Raw genomic sequence first — 6,000 nt, forward strand, 5'->3', positions numbered from 1 at the left:
ACTGAAATTTCTCAAGTATATTATTTGAATCCAGATACGATTGACGTTGGGCAACAACTATTCTCCCAAGACTTTTAGATTGAAATGGGACCTTTGAGACAGGCCTGTAGTTGTTAAGAACTTGTGGATCCAAATTTGACTTCTTAAGGAGTGGTCTAACAACCGCTACCTTAAATTGATCAGGTACAACGCCTGACGCAAGCGATGCATTCATCATACTAATTATAGGTCCTGCCAGTCCTTCGAGGGAATCTTTGACTAGCTGAGTGGGGATGGGATCTAGCGAACAGGTGGTTGACTTTGTCTTACGTCTGTGTTCATGAGTCCACCATAAGAAGAAATCTGAACAGGAGTGGTGATCATGCGAGGTCACCATGGAGGAAACCACTGCTCTCCCCCCCAAAAAAACCACCACTGCCCCTCTCAAGTTTGCTAAAGACCACATGGATGTTCCACAGCAACTCCTGGAACAATGTTCTGTGGACAGACGTGACAAAAGTTGAACTTGTTGGTAAATGTGCACAGCGTTATGTTTGGAGATAACAAAACACTGCATACCAACTCCAAAACCTCATCCCACCTGGGAAGGATGGCGGAGGCTGTACGGCTTGCAATCATCGAGGGACCGATGAATTCCAAGATGTATCAGGAAAATCTACAGCAGAATGTCAGGGTGTCTGCCTGTGATCTAAAACTCGAAAGACGCTGGGTCATGCAGCATGACAAAAACAAAGGAGTACATCAACAACAGAGTGGCTGAAACAAAAGAAATTCCGTATTTTGGGATGGCCAAGTAAGAGTCCTGACCCCAATCCCATTGAAGTGCTGTGGCGTGATCTGAAGCAGGCCGTTCAGTGCAAGACATCCCAAAAATATACATGAACTGAAACAGTTTTTCATAGAGGAATAGGCCAAAATACCTCCTAACCGCTGCTCAGGTCTGACCAGCCGCTACAGAAAGTGGGGGTTGAGGTTTTTGTCATAAAGGAGGTTCCACTAGCTCCTTAATATAAGGGTTCACGTACTTTTTCCATCAATGACCTTGATTTTTTAAACCATTTGGTCAATAAAGAAACAGCAATGTCAAATGTTGGGCGTGTGTTGTTTGTTAAATCACACTCTCTTTATTAATTATTATGACTTAGATAAAGATAAGATCACATGTTAGGAGCCATTCATGCAGAAATCCACATCATTCCGAAGGGCTGTTTACAAAAGTTTTTCTCCCAACTGTATGTGAGAGAAAAGCAGAGACGCTCACTGAGTAAGGTGGGGTTGCAGCTTTGCAAATCACAAGGACATTTGTACGCTCAAAATGGGACAGGAGCACCCCAGATGGGACTCAAACCCACAAACCCTGGCTTAGGAAGCCAGTGCCTTATCCATTAGGCCACTGGGGCACACTGGGTTGGGTCGATCATGCTGATGAAGAGCCAGTTTTTTTTTCCTTTGCTTTTACAAAGGGATCCCCAAAATTAGGAAAGTTAGGCAGCAGAAGGTTTACTGTGACCTGAGAAGGACCGGCATCCAATCACGGTGGTACACACAGACACGCTCTCACTCATCTGAGCTACACGGCTACCAAGATGATCTCAGGTGCGCCGAGCTGGTACGGAACATATTGAACTGAACAACGGCGAATTGTCTCTCAGACAGGCTTTTCACCTCTGAGCTCCCTGACTGACAGTAATCAGCTAGCTAGTGAAACAGTCAGCTGCTTCTAAGCCTTAAACAGCTGCATCTCGGCGCTTCCACAGACAGATGATTTGAAAGCCAAACATCGCCCATTGGGAACACCTTACTATCACTAGTTTAAGAGACTCTTAAGGTCTTGCAGAGGTGCCTGTCTAATAGCATGCGCTTTGCAAGCTATAGGTGTTTAGGCTGAGGCAGAATGCCTGTTAACAAAATGTTTTTCTAAAGGGGCCTCGCACTCTTTTCCAAGCAATGGTCACCATCCCCACCGAGTGTCACAATGTAGTCATGTCCTAGGACATCACCTGTTAGTCTCCATTTGTCTGCCACCAACACTTTAGGTTACAGGGTCACAACCGCACCCCAGAGACCAGAGGAGCCGTTGGCGTTCTGGCGGCGCAGATTGGGCTGAAGGTGGGGCGCTTGAATCTCGCTGTTGGAGGCCGTCTGAAACTGACCCAAGCCTTTCCCTTGAATTAAATGTAAATAAGAAATGAACCCCAGATGCACATGGAATCAATCACGTGTTTCCTTTGAGCCGTTTCAGAGACTGCTCCAGAGTTTACCTTGCACAGATGCGCAAAGATTAATGATGGGGGTGCACGCTTCCAGGCGTCTTACAACTGTAGGGACTGTTTAGAGACAATTCGTAGATTGTGCTCATTTCCCTCTATTCCCCGTGTTGCAGTGGTAGGATGACGTAAATTCCTGCTTCGACACGTAACGGCATTATAATCAAGTGCAGGAGCTGAGGGCTTTAGTTTTGTTTCGTTTTCCATGGCGTTCGTAAGCGCGCAAATCAAAGGCAATTCCTGCGTCTAACACGAATGTAAATGCTTTTGAAAGTGCAGTGTGGTGCAGCTTGTAAAATCCTTTTCCACATTTGTGGTTTGTTGCTGTTTTTTCTGTCTGCCAAAGTTGCATTTTGACATCCGGACTGGGGGACTTTATCATTTGAACGTGAAGCCAGCCTTAAACCCTCTGAGGCGTGTCTGTCTGCCGGCACGAATCTTGTGAAAGGTTTTTTTTTTTAACGGAGAGCGACTTTAAAAAGGTTTCCGCAGCCACCTCGCACTCCGTGTTAGATTATAGGAGGAATGCGGCGGCAGCGAGCTCGCTTTTGTCATGGCCGAGTGGTTAAGGCGATGGATTCGAAATGCGTTAGGGACTCCCCGCGCAGGTTCGGAACTTGCCGACTCCTGCGTCTGCCGCACGTCGCCTTGTGCCTGCGCGGCAAAGGCAAAGTGCCGCTTCTCCTTTCCCGGTACTATAAAAACGTTAAATCGCTTGGACCCGCTGCCATGGAAAGCATTTCTTCAGATTACCATACATTCTGCTTTCGCACCTCTGGTGCTCTACTTATGCCTTTGAAAACCTAATGAATAAAGCTGAAAGAACCGACACGATATGTAGGTGCTCGTAAAGCACGCATTAAAGAACTGTTAACAGCAAGGGTTTCAGTGGGTTAACTGAGAAGGCGTGATCGCTAATTGTTGACTTTTTATTTGGTGTTAGAAACACTCTTACTGTGCATGACGTGCAACAAATGTAGCCACAGAAATTGCATCACGCTTTCATGTATGCTATTGCAGACACCAACGTTGCCTAGATAGAAAACCGAAATAGCCGTGGGTTTGCTTGCTGGTCTGAAGGATCTCTCTTCGAATCTCTATCATTTGTCAATGGAAGTAAAAGACGCTGCAATCTCATACGTTCAGAATCAAACCCGCAGCTGTTGTTCGACTTTATTTCTTGACTAATTACAACTGAGTGTCGCATGAGCAGTTACATAAACTTGTCTGGTATATTTGAACACAAATGCCGTTCTTCAATTAAAACTAACAGTACATTGTCAGGGACATTCAGTTCTATACAAACAAGAGACAGACAAGAGAATATTTCTACCTTTCATGTGGACTACGTGTTGACTTACTGATCGGAATAATTGAAAAGTTCGGGTTCATAGCCGATGCAGTGCGTGCTAATTAGAACAACAGCAACGATTAGCTCTCAGCACCGTACTGAGCCCAGGTGTTTTTCTAAAGCTGTCAAGTGCAGTTCATTTACATGAAGGAAATCTCTTACTGGGTACGATTACAATACAGTAAGTAGCACAGGCTACTTAGGGAGTAGCCTGATGCGTTTAAAAACGACCCGAGCCAGGCGGAAGTTGAACCTACAATCTCCTGATCCGTAGTCAAACGTGTTATCCATTGCACCACTGACCCTGGTGCAACACTGCAGGACTGCAAGCCGGTGAGCTCAGCACTGCAACTAGTAAAATACCCCGGTCCATTCTTTTCCAGAAGTGAGAAACACCTGTTTTCTACATTTTGTCTGTTTTAAAACCATATCTCTTTAAACCAAACCAAGAGTTTGTCTTTTGCTCTGATATTCTGATTCATTTCGATTTCAAAGAAAAAAAAAACTACCTTCCAAAGCATCATAAAATTGTCCCTTCTTCCAGACTCTACTTCTCTCTTGTAGTAGTACAGCAGACCTTTCCAGGTGAGCAGATCACAGAGTCCGAAATGAGCTTCCTCCATCAAGCAAAGTACCTGAACATGACTCTGTCATCATAAAAGCGCCCCTGTAATAAAGAAATTCAATCTGAAATCAAGAGGGCAGTTGCCTACTGAAATACAAGAAGTCATCAATTTTAACCTAGCAACACATTAAAGGCTGCATCTATACAAGTACGATTCTAGAAATGCTCACCAGATTACGTTTTAAGAAGGAACTGCGCTTCAGGTTCTGCCGAGATCTTAACTCGGATGGCAGGATTCAGAGTCCGGAGTGCGGACTGATTGCGCACGGAGGGTCCATAAACTGTGGATCCCTCAGTGATCTTCCGCGTGTTCAAACAGCCAGCGTGTGACTCCCCTGTCCCCGTGACCTCATTGCTCTGCTCTCTCCTCTGTGCAGCCGAGCCCGATTCACGGTAAAGTGAAAAAAAATATGCCCTCAACGTGAGATTTACTCTGGAGCGAGGATAGATGTTACCTTTTTATCATTGAACAGGATGTATGTGATGTGGCGACTAGGTTCAATTTTGTATCCTCTTTAAAAGATTAAGGACTGGGGTGAGCGTGATTTACCACCCTTTCAGCTAAGATCCCGACGTGCGCACCGTTTAAGCTGCATAGACTCGGTCGTTTAACTCTTCTCCATTAGCAGGGTTAAGGTTAAAGAAAAAAAACATTGCTGACTTCTTTTTTTTTGCCAGCTGCTAGCGCTGATTAGCAAGGTTTGTATTTCATGTTTTGCAAGTTGCATCCATTTTAAGAAAAACAAGTCGTGTTAAAGACAGGAAATGAATACTTGCATTTAATTAAGTCTAGCCGTAGGCGGTTATCCACTGGGATTCAGACCCAGGGCCTCCTGTTTTCTAGACAGGCGCTTTAACCAACTAAGCCACAGCGCCCCGGGAGTGCTGTCCTTTTGCAGCCACTTGGACACACCACTCAGACACATCTGCATTCGGTGTGTGCTCCGCCTGCTCGCTGAGCAAGTTGCCACCTTTACATACAATAGCAACATCGACACCAAGAGAAAGGATGACAAATGGCTTTTATCTGGAACTTTTCATGTCCAAGGAGCTCAATGTGCTTTCTGTGTACAACAGGGCCACTGAACTCCACGCTGGCCACTGAACCACAGCAGTGGCTTGCTGGCTTGACATCTCCCAAGGAAAATATTGAAATCGCATGTGGAACAGGAAAATGACCCTCGAGTACGAGGGAAAAAAAAGAAAAAGATCATCTGGAGCGCGCCAACCCAGTTGGGACAGCCCAGTTTTGTCGACGAGGTGGCCGAGTGGTTAAGGTGATGGATTGCTAATCTATTGTGCTTTGCACGCATGGGTTCAAATCCCATCCTCGTCTGTTTCCATTCTGTTTTTGATCCCTATTGCTCAATGCACAGTGAAAGCATTGCATACATGTGTCTGACAATGAGAAATGGGCCCCTGAGACAGTCATTTGCCTGTTTCACAAATGATCGTATTTTACTAGAGATTCTGTTTGGGATTCAGATGTGCATTCGGACAGCAATCCCTTTCAAGAAATGATACGTTCTGGATGAGGTCAAAGGTGCATCATTTGGACACTTTGTGGGCTTGAAATACAAAGAAAATCATGTTCTATGGTACAAGATAAATACAAAACTTAAGCTTTTATTATAATTAGATTTGTTTATAAAGCATAAGCAATCATTCATTACATTAATATATGTAAAAATAACATTTTAGCATCATACGTTTAGTATATTTAGTCCCTAATGCTGAAAGAAATGATCATAGAACAT

The 6,000-nt window shown here is 44.6% G+C and overlaps 2 non-coding genes across 2 annotated transcripts; one reads left to right on the forward strand and one right to left on the reverse strand.

Annotated features, from left to right (window-relative positions):
* Window positions 1-1,327: 1,327 nt before the first annotated feature.
* Window positions 1,328-1,400, reverse strand: trnar-ccu (transfer RNA arginine (anticodon CCU)). The gene has a single exon. It is a non-coding gene; the product is annotated as a tRNA-Arg (tRNA).
* A 4,097-nt stretch (window positions 1,401-5,497) lies between these two features.
* trnas-gcu (transfer RNA serine (anticodon GCU)) lies at window positions 5,498-5,579 on the forward strand. The gene has a single exon. It is a non-coding gene; the product is annotated as a tRNA-Ser (tRNA).
* The last annotated feature ends 421 nt before the right edge of the window (window positions 5,580-6,000 follow it).

The sequence above is a fragment of the Lepisosteus oculatus genome, unplaced genomic scaffold (assembly GCF_040954835.1).
Source record: "Lepisosteus oculatus isolate fLepOcu1 unplaced genomic scaffold, fLepOcu1.hap2 HAP2_SCAFFOLD_76, whole genome shotgun sequence".
Taxonomy (NCBI): domain Eukaryota; kingdom Metazoa; phylum Chordata; class Actinopteri; order Semionotiformes; family Lepisosteidae; genus Lepisosteus; species Lepisosteus oculatus.